This window comes from Eretmochelys imbricata, chromosome 5, assembly GCF_965152235.1.
Source record: "Eretmochelys imbricata isolate rEreImb1 chromosome 5, rEreImb1.hap1, whole genome shotgun sequence".
In the NCBI taxonomy this organism is placed as follows: domain Eukaryota; kingdom Metazoa; phylum Chordata; order Testudines; family Cheloniidae; genus Eretmochelys; species Eretmochelys imbricata.
The window spans coordinates 80,806,950-80,821,257 of NC_135576.1; the positions used below are offsets into that span (position 1 = coordinate 80,806,950).

Consider the following 14,308-nt stretch of genomic DNA (forward strand, 5'->3'; position numbering starts at 1 on the left):
CCACTTTTAAGTCTGTTATTGAGTGTCCAGGGAGATTGAAATGTTCTCTGGCTGTTACATTATGTTATAATTCTTGATGTCTGATTTGTGTCCATTTATTCTTCTGCGTAGAGACTGTCCGGTTTGGACAATGTACATGGCAGAGGCGCATTGCTGGCACATGATGGCATATCATGTTGATAGATGTGCAGGTGAACAAGCCTGTCAGGGTTCCTTCCCCACTTTGAACTCTAGGGTACAGATGTGGGGACCTGCACGAAAGACCCCCTAAGCCTATTCTTACCAGCTTAGGTTAAAAGCTTCCCCAAGGTACAAACTTTGCCTTGTCCTTGAACAGGATGCTGCCACCACCAAGCATTTTAAACAAAGAACAGGGAGAGAGACCACTTGGAGACGTCTTTCCCCCAAAATATCCCCCCAAGCCCTACACACCCCCTTTCCTGGGGAGGCTTGAGAATAATATCCTAACCAATTTGTTACAAAATCATCAAAGACCCAAACCCCTGGATCATGGAACAATGAGAAAATCAGTCAGGTTCTTAAAAGGAGGATTTTATTTAAAAAAAAAAGTTAATCTCTGTAAAATCAGGATGGAAAATACTTTACAAGGTATCCAGATTCAAAACACAGAGGATCCCCCTCTGGGCAAAACCCTAAAGTTACAGAAAACCTCCCTTTTAACACAGGGAAAATTCACATAAAATAAAAGATAAACTAATCCACCTTGCCTGGCTTACCTATACTGGTTGCAATATTGGAGACTTGGATTAGGATGGGTTGGAGAATATGGATTTCTGTCTGGCCTCTCTCAGTCCCAAGAAAGAACAAACAGGGAAACAAAGAGCACAAACAAAAACCTTCCCCTCCTCCTCTCCCCCCAAGATTTGGAAGTATATTGTTCCCTTATTGGTCCTTTGGGTCAGGTGCCAGCCAGCTTAGCTGAGCTTCTTAACCCTTTACAGGTAACAGGATGTTGCCTCTGGCCAGGAGGGATTTTATAGCACTGTATACAAAAAGGTGGTTACCCTTCCCTTTACATTTATGATAAAACCCCGATGGTGTGGCTGATGGTGTCCCTTGAATAAATATTTGGACAGAGCTGGCAATGAGATTTGTTGCAGGGATAGGTTCCTGGGTTAGTGTTTTTGTTGTGTGAGGTGTAGTTGCTGGTATTTGCTTCAGGTTGGGGGGCTGTCTGTAAGCAAGGACTGGCCTGTTTCCAAAGGTCTGGGAGAGTGAGAGATCGTCCTTCAGGATAGGTTTTAGATCCTTGATGCGCTGAAGAGGTTTTAGTTGGGAGCTGAAGGAGAGACAGTCTCCTTGCTCTCAATTCTGGTGCCCAGCAGGACAGCCACCACCAGCAACCTGGAGGAGCACTTGCAGGGGCAATCCTGGTAAGCCCGTTCAGCTCTAGGATGGTTCAGTTGCTCTTTACATGTATCCTCTTCACAGTCTGGACTGCTGTGAAGGAATCATACACTGCAGATGGAATCTTCAGATAATTTAGCTAGCAAATTCTAACAAGCCTCTATTGAACTGTGACTTCTCAGAGATTTATAATCTGGGCAATTTTTCACCATGTTAACAAAATAAGACACCTTCCTGACACTATGGCAACTCTTCTACCAAATTTCAAGCCCTTGCTCCAAAGCATGGAGACACTAGAACTTCCCAATAAACACCTGGTATGGAAAATTTCAGCCTGCTCAGTTTAAGGTTTGCAGTTATAGGCAACAGAAAATGGAATCTTTATAATGGCAAGTGTAACAATCAGCCACCACCTGAGCATCCCTTCACTTAGGGCTTCTCAAAGTCTACAAAGGAGTACTGTATGTGTCCATGTAAGCTTACAATTCACTAGCCAGCACCCTCGCGGTAGCAGTCATTCTGGCCCTGTGGTGGTCTGCTTCTCCTTTTGACTTGCCCCTTCAGCTAAGTCAAAGTTCCATCCCTTCCAGGGTAAACCAGTAATCCAACAACAAACAGTTCTTCAAGTTCATGTTGGACACTCTGAGTCCAGACTACCTAGTATAGGGGTAGGAGGGTTACAGTAGTCCTTACACCTTGTCAGGGGAATGGAACCCAGGCCCTCCCTTCTTCCCTGGATTCCAGTCCAGGGACCCTTGAATGGGCAGTCAAGCCATCACTACACAGACTCTCTTGCTGCTTCCCTAGACCACTTCCTACCTTGCCCTGCCTTAGGCCTTTGCCTCAGCCTGTTCAGTGCATCAGCTCAATGCTCTCTTTGAGCCTTGTCCAAGAGCTTCTTACCACTTTCTGCCACCTAGCTGGTCCTGCTGCAGGAGAGTTTTTCCTCCACCTCCCAGGGCAGTCCCTCACTCATCAGGAGTCTTCCTACTCCCTGTAAGCTCTTCCACCACACTACAAAATCTTGGGTAGACTCATTTCTTGACACTTTCTTTCCTAACTATCTTGGGCTCCTAGCTACCCCACTGAGCTTCCTGGTTCCAGCCAGGCTTCTCTCACTGCCTGAGCTCTATAGGTGGGCTTTCCTTCTTAGTCAGGCCCTAATTGAACCAGGTTCAGCCCTTTTAACTCCTCCCTCCAGGTTTGATACTGCAAGTGTAGTAGGGCAAGGCTGATTGCCCCCATAGGCAATCATTAACCCTTCAAGTCCAGTGTAGGATTGGTATACCTATCACAGTCCAATAACATCCCTTCTTAGGGTCTGGTTTATTAACAAAGAATAAAATCTCTTCTGCCCCCATCACAGGCTAGGCACAGCTTGTTCGACTTTCCCAGGTTCTGCTAAGTCTCTCCCCACAGCCCACCCTGGACTCCTTAAAACACTTCCTACCCTCTTGTGAGCAGCCACTCCAGTTCTTCTACCAGGAGTCTTTCACATGCTCCATAGTGTGCAAGTAGTCCTCCAGACCCAAATGCTTAAAGGAGTCGGTCACCCTGTGGCAAGAAGCGTAGGGCATTCTTCCCTACAGGCATTGCTACCTCCACTGCCTCTAATTCATAATACATTTTCTGGCTTAACTAGCGGACTACAAATATTGATTTTTTTTTGAATGTTTGACATCCAGAACAGCCAAACACGTGTATAGCTTTGTTTAGTAGTTCTGACTAATGAAAAAATGCCATAAGGTAACTTTGTGTATGAAACTAATCACTGCAAGATATGTCTGTGAGATGAAAACAGCTTTCTAGTGAGAGAAACATAGCAGTTTGTCAGGTTCAGTCAGCTGCAGGCTCCATTATCTTCCTGCCAACTTTCTAATCACACAAAGCCAAACACCCTTGCCCTGCCCACTCCACCCCCCCCTTTGCTTGCTCTTCCCTACCCTCACTCACTTTGCCCCAGCCTGGTGAGACTTTGGGGGTGTGTGTGTGTGGGGGGGTGATGGCTCCAGCTAGGGGCTCTGGAACGGTACCAGAAATGAGGGATTCAGGGTATAGGAGGGGGCTCTGGGATAGGACGGGGTACAGGAGGGAGGGGGTGCAAGCTCTGAGGAGAGGATGAGGGGTTTGGGGTGCAGGAGGGGTCTCTAGACTGGGGCCAAGGGGTTTGGAGTGCAGGAGGGGGCTCAGGCCTGGGGTTGGGGTGCATGCTCCAGCTGGGGATATGGGCTCTGGGGTGGGCCCAGGGATGAGGGTTTTGGAGTGCAGGAGGCAGCTCAGGACTGAGGCATTGGTTTGGGGTGTGAGAGGGGGTTTTGGCTCCAGGAGTGAGTTTAGGTATGGGAGGTGGCTCAGGGCTGGGGCTCAGGATTGGTGCAAGAGATATGGGCTCTGGGAAGGAGCTTGGGTGCAGGAAGGGGCTCAGGGCTGAGGTGTGGGGTGCAGGCTCTGGGAGGGAGTTAGGGTGTGGAAGGGGGTTCTGATCTGGGGTAGGGGGTTGGAGTGCAGGAGAGGGTAAAGGGTGCAGGCTCTGGGAGGGAGCTTGGGTGCAGGAGGCGGCTCAGGGCTGGGGCAGGAATGTGGGAGAGGGCGTAGAGTGCAGGCTCTGGGAGGAAGTTCTGATCTGGGGCATGGAGTTGGACTACAGGAGAGGGTGAAGGGTAGGGGCTGTGGGAGGGAGCTAAGGTGTGGGAGTGGGCTCAGGGCTGGGGAGCAGAAGGAGGTTTGGGCTGTGGCTGGGCAGTGCTTACCTCAAGCTGCTCCCAAAAGCAGCTAGCATGTTCTGCAACCCCTAGATACAGGGCCTCTGAGCTCTGCCCACAAGCACAGCCCCGGCAGCTCCCAGTGGCTGTGGTTCCTGGCCAAGGGGAGCTGCGAAGCCAGTGCCGCTGCTCGTGGTGGCTGCCTCTGCGCCTAGGAGCCAGACATGCTGGCTGCCACACAGAGCCAGGGCAGGCTAGGAGCCTGGGCAGTCAGGGAGTCTGCCTTACCCCGCCACTCCCTGGACTTTTAACGGCCTGCTCAGCAATGCTGACCAGATCCCCCAGGGTCCCTTTTTGACCTGGCGTTCTGGTTGAAAACCAGCTGCCTGGAAAACCTAGCTGACCAGCAGCCTTGGCATGAGCCGGGACCCAGACTGCCAGCACATCACAGCCTCTTCTTTTTCCTTAACTTCATCCTATTCCACCCACTTGTACCACCCTCTGCCCGTGTTCACAAGCAGCCTCTGCTGTCGTACTTGGAGGAGCTGGGGAGGGTACAAAGGTCTGTGCTCTGCTTCGCGAATATGCCCCCCACCACCTCTGTGGGGGCATGACGGGGCTCCGCTAGGGAGATGTCTGAGCAGGCTGAGAGGAAGAAACCCCGACATGCCCGCTGCAGGGCGAGGGGTAGCGACCAGGCTGCCTGGGCAGCGGGCTGGGCACCAAGAACCCCGTGGTACGTGGCCGGGCTCTGCCCCACCCCAGGTCACGCGCTGCAGACGGCTCCGCCCGGCCCCACCCGCCGCAGGCGAACGTGGCAGCAGGCGGTGGCGTCCAGCTCCCAGGCGCGGCCATTTTGGATGCGGGAAGCGAGCGGCGGCGCGGGTCAAACCGCGCCAGGGAAGTGGCGCCTCGAGGCCCGGCCAAGGAGCAACCCGCAGCTAGGTGAGAGTAGGTGGGAGATGCCGCCGCCAGGCCGGACAGCGCGCGCGGGAGCGGCCCGGCCTGGCCCCGAGGAGCGTGAGCAGAGCCGCCGGCGGCGGAGAAACGTGGCAACCCGGAGCGGCGGCGGGCATTGCGCATGTGCGCCCCAAGGCTCATGGGAGCTGTAGGCCCTGCGCTGCGCCTGCGCCCCGTTGCTCGCGCTCTGCCCCCTGCTCTGTGAGGCTGCCCGCGCGGGGGTGGGGGGCGGTGCGTCTCCTCCCCGGCGGCCGCGTCAGAGCCGGCTGCGGGGTCACGCCGCGCCGCGGGCCTGTTGCTGCCGTTACCGGGGTCTTTCCCGCCGCCGGGCGGAGCTGCTCTGTAGGCGGCGCTGGAGAGTCTGGCAGCGGGGGCGCAGCCTGGGATCGGGGGGCGCTTCTGCGGAACGAACAGAAGGGGAACGGTCGAGGCTGCTGTTTAGATAGCGCGTGCAAGGCCCGGAGAGATCGTCACGCCTCTGGGCGCTGTGGCGGCCGGCTCAGGAAGGCCGCCCGAGGTGGGTTTGCACTTGGGTTACCTTGTCAGGCGTTGTTCCTTCCCTGCTTACCGGCGGGTAGGAATGACTTTGAAAAACAAACCAACGCAAAAGCGGGGCGTCTGAAGGGGGCTTTTCTAACAGGGCGTGGGATTCACTGCAAGTTCTGCCCATGGACGTTTGCAGCCTTGTTTGTGCTGCCGGTGTAACTTACTGTCATAGAGAATAATCTAGTATCCTACACCCCCAAGTTGGGTGGCTTTTTCTTTCATTTAAAAACTGGGGGATTTATGCATCCTATGAAGATTGGCCCTGTAGTTCATTAATCATTTGTGCTATAGTGTCTCTGATCTAGACGGTAAACTCCTTGGGACAGAGGCCAGCTCTTCTGTCTGATATTTAGCGCCTATCCCTCTGGTATCTGAAGTCTTGTTGGTACAATGATTATGATTAAATGTTAAATACTCATAGTTTGGCAAGCAAATGTTTCGAAAACGGGTAGTCTGATCATGCTAGAAACGTAAGAAAGGGACTGGTATAGAAAAACTCAAGTAGTTCTGATTTTGGCATTTTCCTCTGGCTTTGAGCATGTCAGCGAGCATCCATTCTTGCTGTGCATGGTCTTCCCTGTGCCCACGTGGCACTTCATTTACATCAGCAATGCTCTGTCACCCGAGGGGCCTGCCCATCTGCATTTCAAAAAATGTGTGGGATCCTCTTCTGTCAAATGGAACTAACCTCATGTGCTTAGTTTCTTCAGGAGGCTTGTCAAGATTAATTACTCAGTTATAATATCTGATGTTGAAGAAGACACCCCATTGAGTTGTAAATGGGCATCACAGCATGTTCTGATAGTTGCTGTGTCTCTTTTGTTATCTTTTTTTGTTTTGTCCAAGAATGAGCTGAGTGCCACAGGGGTACAAAAGAGAGAGACAGGGTGGCAGAGCTTAAGTTCTTATTCCAGTACCTGTGAGCTGTTTCTGTTCTGTGGCCTTTAATGAGGTTGGCTGTCTGAGGTAAATAGGATGGATTTTAGTGAGCCAGCTCCCCACTTTATAAGCAGATGAAACCATATGTTTCCAGTCTGTATAGGGTGGTATGAATCTGATGTCCTTCAACTTCCCCTAGCCGCACTGATCCTTTCCTCTACCCATACACACCGACCCCCAAACTAACCTGGTACCCATTTAGACTAGGAAATAATGGCTTAATATCTGTAAAAGACTTAAGCTATGTCTACAGTACCACTTATGTATAAAGCCAGCCCAGAGCGACATAAGTTATACTGACCTAAGCACTGGTGTGGACAGCACTATGCTGATGGGAGAGCTTCTCCCATCGATATAGCACAACTGCTGTAAGCTCTCTAGTTTAGCCATAGCTTTAAAAGATGAAAAGGCCTACAGTTCATAAGGAGTACTTGTGGCACCTTAGAGACTAACCAATTTATGTGAGCATCAGCTTTCGTGAGCTACAGCTCACTTCATCGGATGCATACAATGAAGTGAGCTGTAGCTCACGAAAGCTGATGCTCACATAAATTGGTTAGTCTCTAAGGTGCCACAAGTACTCCTTTTCTTTTTGCGAATACAGACTAACACGGCTGTTACTCTGAATACAGTTCATAAATGAGTATTATTTATATCTGTGCCTATACATCCCTTAATTAGGATGTGTGCATTCAGGATGGCTGTTCATTTGGGGATCCTTCCTAGCAGTTAATTGGCCTAATAATGGATAGCAACACCTGCTGCTTAATCAGGAGAGTATTAACAAAAATTCTGCTTAATGAGCTTAACCAGTGCTTTAGGTGTTAACCCAATCTTACCTTTTCACATCTAGTTATGGAAACATTGCCTGTTACATATTTTAAAAAAATGCATTAAGTAACATTTGAGTCTGGTATTTTAATTGATTAGTGAGCTTATTCACTTCTCAGGTTAAGCCTGAGCCTCTCAGAATAATTCTACTCTGCTTTGTTAACATGGATGTCTACTCAACTGTGGAAATCTGCTTGTTAAGGGTTAACATTTAAACATAGCACCACTGCAGACTGTGATTCAGTTCTAGCAATTGACTTTATCCTTGTCAATTTTGGGTAGTCTTCCTTAACTATCAATTTCCGTATTTTTGGGACATAACCTGAAAATGATTTTAAATTAAGATTAGTCAGAAAAAGAAATATGTAAATTATTTGGTTTCACATTTTTCAGTTACTTCGCATTACTTTTAAAAAATCAAAAGCTAACTTTTTCTGATTGTCAACTCAGCAAGCTCAACCTTTGATCACTAAAATGAAACTTTTTTTTTCTGCTTCTAACATAATCACCACTTTAAGACAAAAAGTTGTGCAGTCAGAATTTATGGCCTGATTTTTTCCTAAATGCCAAATACCCACACATCCTGCTGAAGCAAATGAGAGTTGTGGGTGATTTACACCTTCGAAAATCAAGCTGTTAGCCTTTTCCCCAAAATTGTCAGTTAACACCTGACTAGAATTCAGCTCCCTCTTCCTTGGTCGTATTGGCTCTGCATTCTGAATCAAGTAAATAGTTACACCTCAAAGAGGTACAGACCTTGTCTGTACTAAGTATTCTTCTTCTTGTTAAAAGCTCCCATGATTGTTTTAGTGTTGATGCAGCTCTGACATTGCTGGCCACAGTGGTAGCATTAGCATAGACCAGTTTTTTTTCCTCACCCGCACCCCCTTGTCATTTAGTAACCTAACCCTGCTGAGTTTTATATTAAAATAAACCCTTCTGAAAACGGGATCTATACTGATGGAACTCTTTTTAGTGGCAAATTACACACAGATTTTTTTTTTTTTTAAACAAAGCCACAGAGCGAGAACCTGTTAGGAATATGCTACTTTTGTTATTAATTTAGTTATTAAACACAATTTAATGAATTCGTACAGAATGCACTCAAGTCTGGGAGGCTTTTCCAAATTCGGTGACATGGCCAAGACTCATGAAATGAACTTTTAGTCACAAACCTCTAGATGGCAGGAGCATAATTTCTTTTGGGCTAATTACACATTTGCTTGACTCTGCTTGTAATTCTTTGTCTCTTGGGTTTTATATTTTTGGACTGGTTTGTGGGGCTTGTTTGCTTTTTATTATGTTAACTTCAGGACCATAGATGTGACATAGGAAGTATCGGTTTTGTGGGTTATGTTCAGACTTTTTTTTTTTTTTTTAATAATCTGAGAAAAGGCAGCAGATGATGTGCAGAGGAAGTGACATGCCCTAAAACATTTCTACAATGCAAATAACCATCCCTTTTCCCCACCCTCCAGCTAGCCCATACCAGCTGACTCTGGCTCCCCAGGCTTGGGATGCAGGGCTGTTTCGTTGTAGTGTAGACTGCCAAGCCTGCACTCAGGCCCAAGCCTGGAAGTCTATATGGCAGTGAAACAGCCCCTTAGCCTGAGATCTGTCAGGTGAAGTCAACTGGCATGGGCTGGCATGTGTCTAATTGCAATGTAGACATACCCTAAAATAGACTTTACTAATTTGCATTAATGACTGGTAATCCACTGCTGATTGAATGTTCTTGTGGTAAATAAAAATAAAATATCACAATGCATGTTGCTAATATATTTGGACAAGCATTTTATTTTTGACAGTAGGTTATAATGTAGTATGTTATGTAGAAACAGTGAAGTCCTAGGAAGAGAGACTTCACTGTAGGGTTCTATAAATATGTAAAACTAAATCTTTGCTTGGAAGTGGGGTTTAACCATCAAGGATTACTTGCTGAGAATTATGGGTTTGTGGATTGGAGCAGCGAGGAGAAAGAGAGGTTTTTCTGTAGCTAAATGACTTTTTAATATAAAGTTGGGAGTAATAGTAAAGGCCATTGCCAAAGCTGGTAGAAACTAAGGATTTGGGGCCTGATCCTGATAGGCACTTTGCCCCTGCGGTTTTCTTCAGGACTTTTTCAACAGCTTTGTTGTGTGGTGACTAGTCTTCAATCCTTATTTGCCCTCTTTTGGTTTCTCTTACTCTTCCATACCTGCTCTCTTTTAATTCTCTAGAACAGGGGTCTCAAACATGCGTTATTTCCTGTGGCCCGCCATAGGCGCCAACCTCTTGGTGCTCCAGGGCTGGAGCACCCATGGGGAAAAATTAGTGGGTGCTCTGCACCCACTGGCAGCTAAGCTCCACTCAGCCCCTCACCCCGCTCTTTCTCCCCCGGTGCGCCATGTCCCCGCTCCTATGCCTACCTCCCAGTGCTTCCTACCGCCAAACAGCTTTGGTGGTGCTTAGGACTTTCCAGGAGGGAGGGGGGAGGAGCAGGGACATGGTGCACTCAGGGGAGGAGGTGAAGAACAGGCGGGGCCGGGCGGGGATTTGGGGAAGGGGTTGAAATAGGGGCAGAGAGGTAAAATATGAATTAATGGATCCTTGCAGTACAGCTACATTTTGCATTTCTTCAGCAGTAATTTAGTGGGGGACGTAAAGAATACAGTCTGCACTGATGTCTTTGAGCTACTCATTGTGGGAGGAGATTCTTGGGGCAGCGGTATGAAGGAGGTAAATTGACTCTTTGTGAATGATGTTAGTTACTTTAAATCTGTCTGTTCTGTGGAACAGGACAGGAGCTTTTTTCTTTATGTATGACTCAATTATTTTCTTCCCCCATGTCAGTGAGGTTCCCTCATTCTGTCTCTTCCCACTGTCCCCATCACTTTCTTTTTACTCTTCCAGTCACTTTCTTTTCAAATCCTGTGGTCTGATTCTCAGGGCCATTTCCAATGAGAGAGAGAGAAGGAGAGCGTGTGCGAGCGCTAAACAGGAACACTGCAAACAGCTGGGCACATCATTGGCTGGTGTAAATTGTCAGAGTTCAGTGGAAGTCAGTGGAGCTATGGCAATTTACACCAGCTGAGGATCTGCCCCAGCATTTCTATTCTGTAGGGCTATTATAACATATCTAAGGTTTCAGTGATGTGGCCCTGAGACCAATGTACTAGTCCTCATGTGGACCTTGTGGTGATTTGAGTTTGAGATCCCTGTTCTAGAATTATATCTATGGGCCAGATTCTCCACTGTCTTGCTTCTTTGTAATCGCTTACACCTGTGCAAACTGAGAGTGGATAAGTTTAATTTGGAAGCATGTTATACTTGCAGCGTTACCAATTCTTGTGGGGTTTTTTTTTTTTCCATGAGCTTTGTGACTGCGGTTCCCAGGTTTGCCGGTCCCACTTGGTCAAAGGGTGTGGTTGGGCCCCCTCCCTGTGCAGCACTTGCCAGAGCTGTCAAACTGCACCCCTCAGGGAGAGGCAGGAGCAACAGCTGGGAGTTGCAGGGAGGGGCTGCTGCTTTCTGGGAGAGGAGACTGAGAGTAAAAGGGGAGGGTCTTGCAGGGCGAGGTGACTAGGGTTACTAGGTCCAGGTTTTCCCAGACATTGCCTATTTTTTGATCCTCCATGCTCTGTCCGGGCAGATTTTTCTAATAAGAGACAATGTCCAGGTTTCTTGCAGAGCAGATGTTGCAGCTCAGAAAGAGTCCTGATTGGTCTGCTTTGTGATTGGTCTCTCCCGTGCATTTACATTTGATTGGTCCCTCGCAGCTGCCAGATCCTGCCCACCCATGCCCTGGCTCCCAGCCCTGGGCAGGAGAAGATCCCTGCAGGGAGGCGCTGACTGACAGGCTTGCACTATGTTCTGGGTCTGCACCAGCCTCCATGCCACTGTGACAGGGCAACACTGCCCCTCCATCTCAAGATTGAAGCCCCAGGTACCCACTCCAGCACCCCTCAAATCCCTCCTCCCAGTACACACACCCTTCCAGCACCCCGTCCAACTCTCCCCTCACCCAGGCAGTGTCCTCTATTTGGAAACTGGAAATATGGAAACCCTATGGGGGTAGGGTGAAAAAATGGGAATAAACTAAAAGACTGGAAGGGTAGAGTTGCACATGTGACATACCCAGGCTGAGGCACCCAACAAAAGCATAACTGAGAAACCGGAACTGGGTTGTCTTAGGGGTTTCTTTAATTCTCTACTCCTGGATAAATCTTTTTTGTTATCTGTATTGTTACAGACATACTTGCTGACAGGTATTTTGAAATAAATTACAAATATAATTGAAACTGGTATGGTACTGTGTTGTTTTGATAAATAACATATGCAGAATTTTAAAATGTGCTCAGAATTTTTAATTTTTTTGGGGGTGCAGAATTCCATCAGGAGTAAACTTGTCTGCTAGGACATGAATTGAGAATATCTTGTTTACTCAAGAGTAGCTAATGTCTTCACAGCCATAAAAACAACATTGGATTTTTGGCAGGTAATTGAAGGAGGAAGAGCTTTAGGAATGTTTTTGTTGTGAAATATAAACTTGTGCTATTAGCTTTTTAAAAACATTCTATTAAAAAAAAATACTTCAGCCCGGGTAAGATTAATGGAAGGCTCTACCCAATGCAGTTCCACTGCAGAGGGCTGGGGCGGATGCAGAGATTCTGCAGACAGGATCCATAGCCCTGCAGAATGCTGCTTCAGAGGTCCTTCATCTGTTCTTGGATGGAGAGAGGTTTTGAGTTGGAGAGGAAAGGGGCTGGCTTGTAGGCAGTAGATCTAATGGCATATGGGGAATTCCCCCCATGTTGGGGGACCTCAGCCATGAAGAGTACTGCTTAGTGGATGTGAAATGGATCTGTTGCCTCTCTGTAACTTGGCTCAAGTATTCCATCTCCCTCCTTGTCACCTGAACCTTTTGTGCAAAGCCTTCTGTTCGTGTTTTCCAGAGGCGACAGAACTGTTCCTTGTATAATTTAAACTTTCATTTATTCTCAGGAGCTTTACATATGTGAGCATATGTCAGAATTGACTGTTGCTATACCTTCTTTTGTGTGTCTATGTAGGTATATATTTTACCTTCCTCAGCTTGGTAACAAGAATGTGAACATTTTTAGTGTTAAATCAGTAGCTGACTATGTAGGTTTTTTACATGAAATATGACTTTTTAGTAAAAGGGGGGGAAAAACCCTGTAATTTTCTAAGTGGAAATCTCTGTGTGTTGTATTGCATTTTTAGCACATTTTCTAAGACCTTCCCACTGTGCCTTGTTAAAGGAATATGCTGGCAGAGCTTGATAGCTCCTGACGTAATGGATATTGTAGACAAGTCTTATCAAGACTCAGTCTATTTGTTATACATATAATGAGTTCACATGGGATTTGTATTTCATTATAGCTACCTTAGGAAACGTTCTTCCAAGAGACAAATAACTGCCTGGTTTACCAGACTTGTGAGAAACAAGACATTATTTGTTGTTTTTTAATTACACCGGATCCTCGCTAGAACATGTGTCTATATAACGCTAATTCAGATATAATGCAGTCACGGAGATGGATCCCAAATTTAAGTACAGTACAATTTTTTTTGAGTATAGACACAATAAATCAACTGCTGAGCGCTCTCCTGTTGACTCTAGTACGCCACCAGAATGAGGCGCACAAGCGCAGTTGACAGGAGAGCATCAGCTATTCATGCACCGTCAGCTATGTGATCTTAGATCAACCCCACGCGGTAGTGTAGACAAGCCCTAAGACGATTGCTGTAGGCCTAGAACGCCATACAAATGTCATGTAATAAAAATTTACAGGTACAGTACTGTATTTATCTTTAGAAAGATGTCAAAAATGTCGGGCAAAAGGAAGGCTTACTCGGTGCAGGAGAAATTGGACGCTATCGAACGACTTAAAAATGGCGAAACCCAGGCAAAGATTAGCTGCTATATTGGCATGAACGAGTCCACCTCCGTGGATGGCTAAAGAATGCTGACAAGCTCGGAACTTACATTCATAACCTGGATGAAGAGCATGGCCTTCAAAGAAAATGAGCTTGCTTAGCGAATGATGCCGATCTTGAATCTGCAGTGTACACATGGGGTTTGTGCAAAAACAGTAGAAAGGCATTCCTATCTCTGGTCCGCTTATAGCCATGCAAGCAGAAAAATTCGACCGGGAACTTAATGGCGAATTCAGCAATTTTAAGGCGAGTTCGGGTTGGCTATGGTGATTTCAGAAAAGACATGGAAAACTCTGCTGACGCCGCCGCACAATCGTGCCCTGCAAAGCTGAGGGAAATTTTTACAGGTGGAGGGTTACTCAGAGGAACAGGTTTACAATGCAGACGAAACAAGAATTTATTATAAAATGTTGCCTGATAAAACCCTGGCTGTCAGAACAGATGAACATAAGAAAGAAGGATATAAACAGTCAAAAGATCGCCTTACTTTATTGTTTGTGTGAATGCAACAGGCAAGCATAAACTAAAACCATTGTGCATTGGAAAGTCTTGCGTGCCTCAGCGCTTTCTTCACGTAGATCTGAATTGCCTGCAGTTTTCGTACAAGAACTCCAATAATTCCTGGATGACCAGAGATTTTTGAACAATGGTTCTTCACCAGATTTGTCCCGTCTGTGCAAAAGCATTTGTGGGCAAAACGCTTACAAGAAAAGGCCATTCTTTTGTGAGACAACTGTCCAGTGCATCCTCCAGCCGAAAGACTCAGAACCCCTGACAGTACAATACGGGTTGAATACTTACCTAAAAGCATGACTTCCAAAATCCAGCTGCTTGATCAAGATGTCATCGCCATTTTTAAGCAGTATGATCAACGGAACTTGGTACGACAAATGATAGAAAGTGAGTTGTCTGTCACCGATTTTCTGAAGAAGTTGACTATAAAAGACTTCTTTTACACCGGCGGCAATTCCTGGAATTTATTACATGCTGAAACGATAAACTGCTGTTGGATGGTGGGACTG

At 47.0% G+C, this 14,308-nt stretch overlaps 1 protein-coding gene across 5 annotated transcripts in view; it reads left to right on the forward strand.

The window, feature by feature from the left end:
* The first annotated feature begins 4,893 nt into the window (after positions 1-4,893).
* The window catches only part of PRRC1 (proline rich coiled-coil 1), a 38,770-nt gene continuing 29,355 nt past the window's right edge, over positions 4,894-14,308 (forward strand). For 2 of the 5 annotated variants that reach the window (XM_077817404.1, XM_077817402.1), the window contains exon 1: positions 5,257-5,547. The gene's annotated coding sequence lies outside the window, so the exon portion shown is untranslated. Of the gene's footprint in view, positions 5,016-5,252; positions 5,548-14,308 lie in introns of those variants that run through there. The other 3 variants (XM_077817403.1, XM_077817405.1, XM_077817406.1) reach the window with 3 other exon arrangements.